The 16,176-nt window shown below is 32.7% G+C and overlaps 1 protein-coding gene across 13 annotated transcripts in view; it reads right to left on the reverse strand.

Moving 5' to 3' along the window:
• The window catches only part of LOC146540897 (serine/threonine-protein kinase MARK2), a 120,688-nt gene that overhangs the window by 63,247 nt on the left and 41,265 nt on the right, over nucleotides 1-16,176 (reverse strand). For 4 of the 13 annotated variants that reach the window (XM_085190053.1, XM_085190070.1, XM_085190060.1 and 1 more), the window contains exon 1: nucleotides 11,827-12,056. The exons of 5 other annotated variants lie outside the window; for them this stretch is intronic. The gene's annotated coding sequence lies outside the window, so the exon portion shown is untranslated. Of the gene's footprint in view, nucleotides 1-11,771; nucleotides 11,793-11,826; nucleotides 12,058-16,176 lie in introns of those variants that run through there. 4 more of the 13 variants (XM_085190034.1, XM_085190122.1, XM_085190016.1 and 1 more) reach the window with 3 other exon arrangements.

Genomic DNA, 16,176 nt, shown 5'->3' on the forward strand with positions numbered 1-16,176 from the left:
CAATATACCTTGTATGGGATAACGAGAGAACGACGGTTGAATATAAGTCAAATTCATCCTTATAATTGGAATATTAGGTATATGTAAATAAAAATTAATATTTCTTATATTCAAAGTTCATTTACTACAGTTTTAATTAAATCAATAATATAAATGTCTCAAATTTACAAAGAAAGTGGGGAACGAAAACTCTCCGCCTACTCTACTGTTAAAAATGTAAACAAGCATAAAGCTGCATTTTATCAAGAAGGTACATATTAATTTTTTACTTCTAGAATACATAGAGAACTATAAAATTGAAAGTCACTTAAACGTTTCTCTACAAAAGATGATATAAAACAAAGATTCTTAAGTGAAATGTTAGATGCTTTACGAGTTGAGCGAGCGTGATTGAGCCATATAAAATCTATAAAACCAAAGCAATTTCAATGTGTTTACACTAACTTCTTAGAACCTTGTATAAGTCATAATTGCTACAGATTTCACATGTCCATATGAGGCGGGTGAAGCGATTTATGTATGATAAAACATTCATACGAGGACACGTAAGTGAGATTAATATCATGTATATATGCTATGTATTTTTTGTAAATTTTAAATGTAAGTAATAATATAAGTTTTATTAGAAAATAATATTGAATTAATTTTCATTATTATACATATAATAAAAATTATTGAAATTTGGAATTTCTAACAAAATGCGATATAATGATATAGGTATAATATAAATATTTTTATCAGATTCACGCTAGTTTTCGCATTTACCAGGGATAAAGGGAACCTATTGGACATTTTGTTCCGTATTTTCCACCCAATTGAATTTGTCGAGAGAACTTGTAGAAATGATGATTATATATGAACATAATTGCAATATAGATAATAATTTATACGTGTTGGAGTTCAACTCCAAAGCTGTACTGCGCTACGACGGCCTCTACAAATATAATATATAAATATAACGATTAAGATGGTTTTAACTAGTTTCTTAATTAATCGCGTAACTCCATCCGTTAAATGGTTCCAAAGTTAGTTCGTAACTTTGACAAATTGCAACTCAATTAAAGCCTGTCTAAAACAACTTAATTTTAACTTTGACATTGGAAAGGCCACTAACTATAATATTTAATATCAAAAGAATTTTTCTTTACCCTTTTGTTTTTATTAGATAAATAAATTTTAAGATTACGTACTACGTATTATTAAAATTCGGTATCTAAAAAGATTTAACTTGAAAAAGAACATGTATCTAACAATTAAGCAAATAGAGCATAATTTAACGCAAATAATTCAGTATCTTTTACCACTGAGACACAAGGTTTTCCATTATTATTCTTTAAAAGATAGAAAAAATATGGTGTGACAAGGCGTCATATCTAGTTACGGGAAGGTTGAAAATAGAAAGCGTAAGCAACCGGTCGCTAAAAAGCTATAACAAGCAACTGGTATTACCTTGTCAATATGCACCGACATGACAGTCACGTGGAGACATGTGCATGGAAACTGCATTGTTATATTAAATTAAATAACTTAAAAAGAAAATACAATATCGGCGCATGGCACAAGTGATGCTGACTGTGAGTTCGATTCGCCCACAAGGAAATATTTATTTAAATTTATATTTCGCTCCGGTGTCGCGACAAAGCGCGGTGTTGAGCCCCGCCACCGAATTTACATTCGAAATGTTACACAAAATATCAATATGATACACCTATATCATTTTTCAATACATATAAAACAACATAAAACAATTCGTTTGCCGCTGTAAATATCAACCTACAATAGTTAAAGCACTCGTCAAAGTAGAAAAGAAAAAAAACACATTTTATTTTGCAAATTCAAAGAGAATAAATACACATTATACATTTACAAGGAGCTTAAAAGGGTAAAAACTAAAAATGGCCAAAACGCTATAAAAGTATCGCAGGCGAGCACAACCGGTTGTGCTGAGTAGCCGACGCCGCCTCCGTGTGTACACTGTACATAGGTGTACAAACGTCAATGTTCATCCACGTGGAAAAACGCACGTGAACACCACCAGACCGTACAGTTTAGCTTTTCACACTCTGAATCAAACTGAGTATATCTGGTTAGTTAGTTGTCGTTTCTTATCGACGACAGCTATTAAATGGTTATTTTAACTTATTACGATACTAATTATAATATGAATTTATTCACTATCATAGAGATATGCTTCCTGCTCTCCGAATCAAAAACACGCTGTAGAACTACATATTCACTTGGAAAACATAAAAAAATAATAAAAACACTATAAAACCCTAAAATTTTAACATTAACAAATACCGCACCTATTATCTCTACCATATCTACAAACCACATCTCATATTAAACTCTTAGACGCGGATTAAGATATAAGTATAATAATAACTTTCACATCGGCATTAAGTACCAAACTAATTTCCAGCACAATCGCTGTGTGGGCCAGCAGCGGTAACGGTAGACGGGTAACGGTACACTCTCGTGGCAGATTGATGTTCCCAATTTTGTAGAGCTCGAATTTCGTTTTACGATCAATTTGTCGTTATTGAAACTAGAATTCAGGAGCGTGAAAATTGACACTATTGTTTTTTGGATGTAAAAGGAAAAATCACTATCAAAAGCACAAAGCACTATATATATTTTTTACCGATTTTGTATCCTCAAAATTAATTAACTTTGAAGCAAAACTTTAATAGTACACCTATTTCATTACATTACAAAAACAGAAAGATGAAAATGTAACCTAAGTATAATAAGTTTTTAGTTCTAATATTTAATACGGGACGTCTCTATCGAATTGGAGAATGGAGAAAGTACTGACAGTTAAGTTTTAGACTTACTCTATTTATTAGACAAAGTAGTAAAAAAAATGTTTAGTTTAAATTTTAAATGAAATGAATATAATTAATAAAATAAATGTTTAGTTTTTGTTAAAGATATTTTTTTCAATATTTTATTCGGCATAGTTAACTAATGGCATCCGTCAGCAATTAAAATTTTATAGAAGGAGCTTATAACTAAAATAGTTGAGTATTTCCATACAACAACTACTTAAAATATAAGCGAAATTAAAAAAAAAAACAAATTGACTTATTTAAATTAAAAAAATCATTACTCAAATAGCCCGCTCATTATATAGACATAGCATTTTTTCTAACGTCCAAGGTCTTCCTCAGTTTGATTACAGAGCAAAATCTTGAGACAATTTAGATCTCTCATAAAGCGATTACGCCCACAGTGGGTACCCGCCGTACAAATGAAACTTTAAACGAAGCCTACTTTTATAGCTTTTGTTACTATGTCATTTGGCGCGATGGTAGTTTAATGCCTACTTACGTTTTATTTCTGTGGAACTACCATCATAGTATTAAATCTGGAGTTATATGCATTAATATAAAAAATTGATGATGGACACTATGAATTATTATTTCTTGTCTTGTTGTAACAAGTGTGTTGTCGTATCTTAATATAAAAATAATATAAGACTTCCTGTATTTTGCAAAAACGCAGAGAGATTATAAAAAAAGTATCTTATCGAATGATTAATTCAGTAAAAACAAACAACGAAAAAAGTTATTATAATTATTAAAAGTTAGTAATTATTAAAATTATAAATAAAAATCGATAGTCGAAACAATTTAACCTCGGCGTGTGTACAGTATTGACCCATTTGATAAAATGAGACTTTAATATATTATTGTTAAGCCTAGGGTATTGAAAACGCAATCGTGCGTACCTCGAATGGAGATAAGCGATACATATATTAGTGAGCCGATTTAAATTAGTCACATACGTTATACATATTCAGTGGATATTGAAATTCAATCGAATAAACGAAAATAAAAGTGAAATTTGTTTATTCTATTCAGAGGTCGTCGTGGTGCAGTGCACAGCGTGTAACATAAAACGGGACGGTCGTGGGTCCAATTCCCACTTGGAAGTATAAATCTTGTTTCCATATAATGGCTGACGCAACAAGACAAAGTGCGGCGATGAGTTCCGCCACTCGACGGAGTATCTTAGCACTAAGTTCCCTCTGCCTACTATAAAAAGTGAAACCATTAAAATACAGTTGTAATACGTAGGGTTAATTAAATTAAACTCAACGCGTTCATTGTAAGATGGATGTGCTTTGGCAAGTTACCCGATTAGCCTCGTTGATCTAAGCATGGATGGTAATCCAACAAACTAACCTGAACCTAGAGCTAGGTCACAGCTCTAATAAACAGCTTAAAAGATCAGATGGCACTGATCCCTATAAGCTCTAACCAACTGTATTAGGATGGAATGACAGCTGATACAAATACATATTATAAGCTTAACTTAAGTTGTGTACTTTAGTTAACGGTTAAATAGTACAACTATAACATACTATAATAGTATTAATATAGTACCATCAATATTCTTCTCTTTTAGAAATTATCTATCTAGAAATAATTGTGCCTGGTAAGTTAAATAAGTAGCAAAAAGATAAGAGAAATTTTAAAGAAAAGTTGCGAAGCACGCGTCAGTAATGATAAGACATTTCTTTTTCTCATCAAACTCACCTAGACTTGTTATCTATATTTGGAAACTTTTACATAACCTCAACCTGTCAACGCCTTCTTAGTATAAACTTAATATATTAAAATATTTTCAATACAAGTAATCGTAACAAAGTTATAATTAAATTCCCTACTTGGATCTGAGCTACATAAATAAATTTAAGTATACATTTAGAAACATTCACCTTTGTCACGTCAAAGTTGAAATTTTCATTGTAAAAGTGTTATTTAAGAGACTTAAATTATTTAAGCTTTTAATGTATAAATGAAAGCAAGTGTCAGTTACATTGGAAAATGCGAGATTATTAACATCTCTGGAGATTGTTAGTAAATGAAAAGTAAGGGTGAGTGGGTAGAGATACCTATTCAATATTAAACATTTTCCCGACACTTTAACATTCTAAATGTTAATTATATAGAAAGGTTTAAAAAAATTATGATTTCTTTGTGTGTATTCTATCTATCTATATTTTTTATTATTTTCAATATGGTTAAGTAGAAAATACCAAAGAGAAATATACAAACAGAAGGAATACAATTACATAGCGTGGTTGAAATACAATATAAAGGAATGTTCGTTGCTTAACACGCGTGCGTCACGTGGAAGTATCATCTTTATTATTGTATTTATTATATATAGACTCTTACATATTATAGGTAGGTCCAGCTAGTGATCGCCTCAATGCTTTGCTCGCTTAGAGAAGGCGATTATGACTAGTCACTGTGGTTAAAGCGCTACAATTTGTTCTTTTATATGACATCACATTACAAATCTTCGATACTTTAGATGATAACTTTGAATTTTGCTAGAATTATTTATTATTTAGTGAAAACCGCATGAAAATCCATGGTTTAAAGATTTTATTTTGTGAATTACTTATTATGGAGTATTAGTAGTAAGTAGATTTCATAGAGTAGTCATAGGCAAAATCTGAAATACACATACGCTGCTTCTAACAAGTTTTATTTTGCCTTCAAAATTTCAGTAACACTATGCACCTACATAGTAAACACAAGAACTTAACAATTATATTAGAGCATTAGCATTGCTTCTCATAAAAGAGACCTTACCTAGCTATTTTATTAATTGACGAGTATGAGGTAAACAACCTGAGCACTGTTCGATGACCGGATCCAATTGCATAAAACTTTCGAAGCGTCAGTTTCCTATTTATAAGTGAAAGTCATTTAAATGTTTGATTCATTATTGAGATTAATATCCGTTCGTGTGATTGTATAGACACTGTTGCAAGTTTCTCATTCCCTTTGCTGCAATATAACAGTGGAGCAACAGTGACATTCGGGAATGAGTGTTTCTTTTTTCATTTCCCCGCTCTAGTAGACAAGTCGCGGCGTTGAGTTCCGCCACTCAGCACCCAATATCTCGAAAATTTCATCGCTCATTTTTTTATAGCCGTGACGTAAGCTTCCATTTGGCGACATTCAAATATAAATTAATTAAATATTAGTGATCTATAAATTATATCTATACCTACTTTACATTTTGTGATAATAACAAGCCAAGTTATCTACATGATAAGAAGATATTTATCTATAATATTAATTATTAAATTTATCAATTATAGAGTTGTATTAAATAGTAACGGAATGATTTATCAAACAGTAACTAAGGCAGCATTTATAAAACGCTCTCAACTCTGAGATCGATCTCAGAGTAACGAGTGGTTTATAAATCCGTGTCTGAAAAACTAATGTATAGGGAGTTCGAGAAACTTCACTATATATATCAAAAAATAATAATCAAAAGAGAACGAAGTGTTTGATACTCCACTTTTTAATATATACACACTCTACACTTTAATAAAGCTATGCCTACTGTTTATAATAGACAAAAAATATGTTAATACACTATTACGTAACACGAACAGCTCTTCATATTTCTTAAACAAAACAAACTAAATACACTCATAATACAAATGCCAAACGTAAATACATTACAAGAGGCACCTATTTACCTACAAATCGAGCGGTCAGTACAAGTAAAATAAGCACGCGTGGAGAATAAGTTTACAAGTTTTTAAATAAAATTATACTCCATCTCACATGTAAGTATCTACCTACTTTAAAAACTCGTTTTCGTATTTAACCGTCACCTGCTCATGACTCATTATTTTGATGAATTATTGATATCATATAAATAAATGGGTCGTCGATTCGAATCTAGAGTCGACACATAAGGGCAGAATGAAACGTATACGTATAAAATATATCGAATAAGAGATTAATATCTCGACTAAAAACTGTCATTTGTACAAACATTTATTTTTTACCAATACACAACCAATTTAGGAAACTTTATATAGAGGTCACCAATACAATTATTTTAAAAGAAAATCACTACTTATGTATAATAATAGAAACGTAGTTTATTGAGGCAAGCCACGTAAGAACAAATAAAGGTCGATTCCCTGAAATGAAATCGACATACTCAACTGAAATATAATAAGTTTTCGGCGCACACATTTAGCCTCTATCTGATAAATTTGACAGATAGCGATATAATTAAATGCGTGGGTGTTTATTATTTTTACCAAAAACTTATATTTGGTAATCTTATTATAGATAAACCTTGAATCAGTTACTAAAGTTGTATTAAAGTAGAAAGTTATCTTAAATCACTCCCTTTTCATGAAGAACTTGTACGTAATCAGTTATATTATTAATTTTTTTCTTAAAGCGCGGCGTTGAGTACTGTCAATCAACACGCAAACGAAACACGGAAATGTCCTAATGAGGAATGAATCCCAGGTTCCCTGGTATGTGTGAGATACAGCGTGAAGTAAAAAAACAAATTTTGAAAAACTCAATAAGACTTAAAAATATTACAAAATTTCATAAGATACAACACAAAAAGGAAACTTTCAAGACAAAATCCTAGTCTTGATAACGTATTAACATTATGTATAACGACGATGGCTTACAACGATTATATACGAATGTAATTGCGAACGTTTACAAGTAGATACACAACTACAATCGTACAGTGACGTGACGCAACCCTATTGTCAGTTATTATTACAGACAGAATGAAGTCACACAACAAATAAAAAATATTTCGAGGTAATTTCAGATGGCTCTGATATAGTTTTGTTTTTCTATCTTCACGATGCATATAGTAAGGTAGACTGAGGGAACAAATTCAACATCATCATTAAATATTTCATAAAAGGCATGCCTAAATTAGAAGCAAAAAGTTCACTTGTAGATATAAACGGTCTCGCGATTGTGACGCACACTCATTGTGTACGAATCTCGTTACAGCGAACGTATAAACATACATTATTATGCATTTAATTTGGTTAACAGAACAACATATGTGCATAATATACTATTATTTGTACCTAGTGTATTGTGAAATTATACATATCATTTTAGTTAAATAGGTCATGAGAGATAGTCGTGGCACAGTGGCCGACGAAATGTGGAACTAGAAATGTAGATCGCGGGAGGAATTCGTACCTTCAAATCAGGTATTAAAACTAACATACCAAATCCAAAACCAATACGAGCTAAAATCTACTCGAAAATATCTACTCAAAAAAATACATAAACAACACAAAAAACCGGCTAGCAAGTAGATTTTCGTAGCGCCATCATTTATTATTTCAATAAGCAAACAAACCACAGTGTGGGAAATAGAAACAACGTCAATACTTCGCCAGTAACGCGAACGTAGCTCACATACTTTTTGTATGTAAACAAAAACGCTGCCGGGATTTATGACTTTATAAGGTAATTCAAACACGGCCGTATATCTCGTCTCGGGCCAAGGTTGAAATATTTCGTGATACACGTAATTAAAACAATACTTACTTTACATATATCTACAAATATTATTTATATTATATTGTTTACTACGTTCAGTACTATATTATTCTATTTAACGTTTTATCTTCTAACAATATCCTTGGACAACTAACTTTCATTACTGAAATATAATACCAACATATTTCTATCTAACATAATAAAACTTATGATTTTAGAACAGAATGCAACGTAATAGCGAAACTATTAAGAACCATAATGGCTCTTACTCATAATAAACATCAAACGTCAGTCCCACCACGTCAAATCGGACCAAGTAATCTATGCTAAGGTCAACAGAGATCCGCTATCGAGGCCGGCCTGCCTACTGCCAGCTGATGACTACTTATCTGACACTTGACCGCTCTCCACCCTTGCTTTGTAGAGTTGAGTTTAAATATAGATTAATTTTCTAATTTTATATAATAGTTTTAAGTTGAAACAATGTTGCTTAAGACGACGTCGTTATAAGTAGAATAATTTAAACATATAATATAATTTAAATATACGCAGTTTCAATCACGTTATGGCAAACAAATTGAATATGAAGCAAAACATAGTCTATAAAAATATGCCAAAAAAATTCTATGCAAATTACCACAAAAAATACCAAATTAAAATGTAGTTCCACAAAATCATAAAACTAAAAACGTATTTCAAACAACAATCTCATCTCAAAAATTATAATAAAAAACTTAACGCTCCAGATATCATCTCAGATACACATCAGCCTCCGAGACTTTTAAAAACTAAGTTGCGTTACAAGTTCTTGATATAACTTTCCTGTCTAATTTTAGCTTTTGATTTTGTAGTCTACTTTATTGGGTCTTTTGGGAGTGGTCGGGGCAATGGCCTGCCGTCATTACGACGAGAGGAAATGTTACATTTTATATGTGCAAAAATCTTAACGACAACACGATTTGTTACATTTAGACAAAGTTATTTATTTAAAACTGAGACAGTGATGGTGCAGTCGGATAGTCTGGTTGTAAACGCGATAGATGTGGGTTAGATTCACAATGGAGGGACTGATTATAATATTTAAATTATTTGATCTGATAGGCGGAGAGCGGCGTAGAGTTCCTAAACTTAAAAAGTAATTTCTTAAAATAAATATGGAAAGTGAGGAACTGGAGTGTTTTAACACTAGATTTGCTTTACTACACTGCTGTACGGGAAAAACCGTGAAGCAACTAGCTAGCCAAAAACTGGTCTTAATACTGAACATACCTACCTATCTACCAAAAAATAAAACGTTAAAAAGAAATTATTTTCACAGCAAAATTTATTTAAGCGCACAGGTGACATCACCTACGAGCGGACCGTTATCACTATCTATCACAACTTATCACGCCAAAGACTGATAACTTCTTAACGACGCGATAAGGCGACAAGTGGATACTTTCAGCGAATTATGTATACTTGAATAACAACATTACATACCTTAACACTTTGTAATAGAGTACACTAAATATTGTTTGAAGAGAGTGATAATATTGGATTTTGTTCGGTAAATAGGCCAATGGATATTTTTTTTCATGTGAATCGTTTTTTTGCAATTACTTAACTATATACAAAGTAATATATGCATGTATAATTTTGATAATATACTACTAATTTGATTTGAAGATAGCTATTTTTTAAATTAAAATTTAAACTTTATTATGACAAACAACATAATACATTAGTTTACAATATTAGTTTATCATCGAGCTTCTACGGCTTTCTAATACGTTTTTCTTCACTAATGACCCAGCTAGCGACACTAATTCACACTAATATAACAAATCCGAAAGCGACTGTTTGACTTCTCATCGCTATGTTAAAGATCATAAATTCTCAAGAAAAAAACACACCCAGATTATATAGAGATCATAAAGATCTATAATATTAAAGTCTTATACTTTATCTGGTATAACAGCAACAAGGCAGTAACTGTTGAGTGGTGTAACTCAACGCCGCGTGTTTTGACTTACCAAAAACTAGGATAATGAAAATACTCTACTTCCAGAAATAGAGATCGAACCCACCATCCTCGGGTCGGGTCATAAAAAGATAGAAGATTATAATAAACAATAATTGAAATATTTCGTATAAGAAACGTTAAGGCAAGCAAGATCTTAAAGCTCCAGTAACCAAATAGGTATTCTATAAAAAGCGGACAGTATCAATTTCCAGTAGACACAAATTACTTTTATTATTGCTCACTTTTCTCGTGAGGCGAGTTTAACCTAGAACAGGTACAAGTGGGTCAGTATCAGCGACGTCGTGACAATCCACTGTGGTTTTGATACTCTTTAAGGTAGCGTTATGAATTTCTTGTAGGAAAATCATAATTTATGATAAATATAATATAAACCTATAGGAAAATGAGGAAAATGATGAAGCAGATCTAAAAAACTCTCAAAACATTGAAAGATATTATAGATTATACCCGTGAACGTTTCATTTAGCCTTTCGATGTACGAGATACGGTGCGTTAATACAAAAAATAATGATACCATGTCGTACTCTAACCGTAATAATATAAAACCTTATAATTTCATTTAAAAAAAACACGAGTCAAGCGCGTACTCAATACTTATACTTAAACAACAATAAAACAATATGGTGGTATTACAAAATATTTCCTTTCAGATTTAAAACAGGCAGTCGACAGAACAGTGAAATAAGTATTGTGTTCGTTGTTGCAACGCCGGATATCAAGGTCCAATTGCCACCGTTTCACTTGGCCGAAACAAAACCTCCACTGCGATACAAATTATAATTTCTCGAGCGTAAAATTCATATAGAAAAACTTATTTATTACATCGAGAGGATCGACAATGAGTCATCGATAGCTTGCTCTACTAAGTATCTTCATATCTTTGTTGCACTTTCATTCACCAATCCCTTTAATGCTTGAAAATTTAAGTTGTATCAAACAGAATGTAACCAAGAACAGCATTTAGAGTTATCAATTAGCGTTAACCTGACATTAAAACGGTACATGTATACACATTAATGCCAACTTAATGTTATTTAAACGCTAATTGTAAGTGCGGCTCGAGAAAACCAGTAACGGACATTATCGAATGTAACGATACGCCATTCATAATAACGACACTAAAGGAAAACAAGTGTACAAACTCAGTCAATGTCTGTCTATGAATATACATTGCAAAAACCTGTTTCTTGATCAAATGAACTGCGGACAAATATATACATATTCTAAGAAAATATCAACGACATACTTCAAAATGAATCAGTATTCGTCAAACCTAAATCAATCCATGTTGCTATCGATACAGATAAAAAGGACCAAACTTTCCCAGCATATTTCAAGCCTTTCTCTACAAATCCTACGGAGAGAAATATAATTTCAACAATAGGAGCAAATGCTAAAAAAGTCCTTCAATAACCAACCGAGCAAGGTAAGTGACCTTTCCACGGTATTAAATCTTAGCAAAACCACTATTACACAGTCACTGTAGATCCAAGTTATTAAGTGAACCGCCGAAGCGCGACGCAACGGGACCGGCGCGTCGTGAAAAACGTTAAATTTCTCGTAGTGACCGCGAACTTTTAGCACAGAGCACTCATCCATCCACGAGCACTTAATTAGTGTATCACAGCACTTGAGATTACTTTTGATGTTTTACAATTGGGAGGAGCGGTACGTGCGCTCCGTAGCGCGGCCGAGTACGAACTAAGGCCCGCTGCGCCCGCGCCGCCTCTCACACCTGATTATCAGCCTTCGAGGGGAAGGAGAAAGAAAAGTGTTCACGTGACGTAGAGATAAGCTAAAAAATCTATTTGACAATGTAAGCCATTGTTAAAACTTTTTATTTTGTCGCATTAAAAACCGGCACGTTTAACGACACATTTAAACGTTTTATATATTATAACTTTTGCTATAGAAATGAATACCTAAATAGATCATACAAAATTAACGGGAGCAAGGCTATCTAATCGATAATTTGATAACAGAAACCTCAATGTGTATAATAAGCCATAATCCAAAATTAAATGATATGTAGTAATAAAATATTAATAATAATAATAGCTTTAAAACAACCAATATTGACGCTATTTGCATTGAACAGCGTCAGGTGCTTTGAACGCACCTGTTCATTTAACCATAAGGGGCAATATGGTTACAGCTGCGTGAAAATACAAAGTATTGACGAATTTGCTCCAAATATTTTAAGCCTACATACACTAAACCTACTAGAGTCTATAGACACATGTTTGTTTATACAAAAGTATAAGGTAGTAAAAGAAAGTAAAAAAAGAAATGCCTTCAGTTGATGTTATTTTTGCCTCTTCCCTAATACGAGAGATGCGCATAACAATAGAAAAAAGCATTTTTAAAAACTCTATCATAAAGCAATTTTCCCATATAGCCACAGAACTTAAATTAACACAAGTTAAAATTACCATTTTCTTACGCAGGTCAACTTTACCATACCATGAGAAATCTCATACAATGCAGATCCGTTCAGACCACAAAGCCAGAAACATGCATATAGAGAGCATATAGTAATATGAAATACCTCACGCTTATTACTATCGACATAAGAACTATAACTTTTTGTTTCGAGTTAATTTCAGTAGTCCATTCTATTTGTATGGGAGTAAAAGTTATATTGGCTGTGGAGGTAAACTGCAGTCAACAATGGCCAGTGAATAGGTTTGTTTTAGGGGGATGGGAACGGAATGCGCACAGGTTTAGGATTGCAGGGAGTTAAACAGAATATGCTCAACTATTATGAAGGTATTTTACGTGAATTTACGCGTGAATGATAGAAGTAAATGCTGGAAATGATTACAATAGTTGTGAGTTCATATGTGTCTGGCGAAAACTTTTATTTTGTGTGTTAATAAATGATAATCATCATCGAACCCACAGCCGCCGCGCTACCGTCACACCCTTGTGCCCCAGCGTCATGACGCCTTCACGTTATTTTTCATAACATATGTATCACAAAAAATCCAACTACCTTGGAATGTGCAAGATGTATTAAGGAAAAAGAAACAATAAAATAAATGTAAGTTATATACACATAATTATAAATCCATTAATGATATATTTTACTGATAATAAACAATTAATTACATGAAACACGCGCACAAAAACCTTCTATAAAGCGTTCATTAAAGAGTAGCAATAAAAAATATGGAATAATAATTTTAAAATTTCTTAGTAAGAGTAAATAGAACGAAAACGGCAAATAGAGACTGCAGCCTCGCGACAATGGAAATACACTCGAATGACTCACTGCAAATTGCGCCGGCGCAGCCTATTACGCTTCTATTTAAGCTGCAAAAGTGTTAATATTGCAAATAGGTACATACTAATAATTCTTTTTTGTAACAAACTGATATTTTTTTGATATTTCTTAAAATAAACTAACTTTAACATATCCAGGCCAGTCTTGTCGCAGGGACATAAAGTGTGACAATAAACGCAACTGGTTGTGGGTTCGATCCCCACTCGAGGAAATGAAATATTTATTAACTTTATTTTTTCATTTCTTCTCTATGTCGTCAAAGCAAAGAGTCGTTGAGTTCCGCCACTCAACACGCAATGTTTCCTGAAATCGGCGGAAAATGGCAAACGGAGTGTCTTAACACTAGGTTCCCTCTGCCTGCCGTGCTGTGTGCAGAATACAGCGTGAAGCTGATTTTTCTTTACATTAACACATACAAATTTAAAAGAAAATATAATCTGAACGCAATTAAACCACGTACGAGTATCTCTTTGACCTTTGAAGGAGATTGCTAAACAAATTTACTATGCATCTAAAGGCGGAGGCGTTATTACTGCACCTAACTTACTTACTTATGAATTACGATAAGTAATGCCCTGTAGCTATTAAATATCTTCAAAGTGTAGTTGAACATTTATGTTAACATATATTATGATAATGGTTATTAGGACTCTTAAATTATTATTTTCATATTTATACTCAAATTGAGGTCGTTGTAATGTTGAATTATTTGTTCTATTTCTACTTGAAAGTCTATTTATAAATAAAATATTTTATTTATCGTGTCGTCTGTCTGATAAGACTAAGTACAATATTCTACCACCCAACAAATAATGTAACAAAGATTGCATTTTGAGTAGCTGATTCAACCACTCAAAGAATGCCGCGAATTCGAACCCACAACCAACACGTGCTGTAAATGACACTAATCCACTATGCGTGGACAGCGTACTGTTACATATGTGAATTAAAATTCATAAAATAACACTCTTAAAGTCTTCTGTTTAACTAATTAAGTCCAAAAATATTAACTAACGCGCTAACTCTTAACATTAGGTAACACAAGACAATGTATAATTTGTAATATTACACAAGTGACGCTAATTGCATGTTTACAGCTACTTGAGAGTACCTTAAATACTATCTTTGACTTTTATTACAGACATTAGTAAAATATGCCTAAGTGTATACCTACAATACGTCATTGAGGCCAGTCGTGACGCAGGGCCACAAGCGCACAAGCTATCTATGGGGTCGATTCCCACTCGAGGAAATTAAATATTTTCATTTCATGCCTCTGGTAACGAAGTTAAGTGCGGCGTTGAGTTCCACGCAATACGCAATGTCTCCATGATTCAGCGGCGCGGCTAAGATCCCAGATACCCTCTGCCTGCCCTGCTACGTGTTAAAAAAATACAAAACATATAATATTTGGAGTTACACGTGTCACGCCTAATGTCATGCAATTTCACCATTATTTCAGACGTTTTACAGGCAACTTAAAGAAACTCGTGAATAATTTTCATTTAATCTATCAACCATATTACTTGTACTATTTACTTCAAATTTATATAATTATTTACTACAAATTAATATGTCACGAAAACACTGTTCATGAATCGCATCCTAACTGCGCCATATATTAATGTTAAATCAATTAATTGAATTCATTTACAATAAAACACTACATGGAGGCCACTGCAGTAGACCAGCGTATGATTACATGTAATGGTTGTGGGTTTGAATCCCAGTCGAAGAAATGTATTATTTTGATTTTCCCGTTTTGGTAGCAGTGAGCATGGCGTTAAGCTACGCCACCTCACACACAATGTTTCGAAAACGTAAGGCAATTCGTCCATTCGTCCACGTGGCATTTTCGTCCATTATACTTTAAATAAACGTTATACACGTTACTATATATAAGAACTAAAACTGACAATGGAAATGGCCATTAAGTGATCAGTGACCTAGATGCATGCATAATTAGCGATCATCGGCGTTCCTGGGGAACTAAGAACGAGCGGGTCGGCCGTAGCGTCAACACAAAGGCAAACTACTTTGAAGCTCCGAGTAAAAAGTTAATTGCGTTAAGGTATTGATTTTTAGTAAATATGTTCTAAATAACAAAAATAAAACAAAAACGTTATTTATAATATGCATATATATACATGAGACAACTAATTAAATCGAAATTGGAATTATTCTAAGCCTTGTTGGACGTTTTTTAATTACAAAATTTATGAACAAGGTTATCTGTTTTCCCCCTTAAAAAATTCTGCAACCCAAAAAAAATAAAACAAAAAGGCATATAATTCTTAACATTTTAAATAGGTTCAAATACCTTGAAAGTAGAAACTAGGTCACATTTTGCTCAATCATCATTGCATTACACGGCGAAGATTTTTTGCGAGTGGTCAACTTTGGGCCAGTGTGGTACTTGTAAATCTAGTTCCCGCTTCCTTATGCGACATGCCCGCGGGGGTCAATGGCTGTGGACGTAGTGATTTATGATACATTGTGTTCTTACGAAATATGTTATATACAGCGAGTGCGTTTCT

This window comes from Heliconius melpomene, chromosome 1 (assembly GCF_056956725.1).
Source record: "Heliconius melpomene rosina isolate 202511_hmr_F chromosome 1, ASM5695672v1, whole genome shotgun sequence".
In the NCBI taxonomy this organism is placed as follows: domain Eukaryota; kingdom Metazoa; phylum Arthropoda; class Insecta; order Lepidoptera; family Nymphalidae; genus Heliconius; species Heliconius melpomene.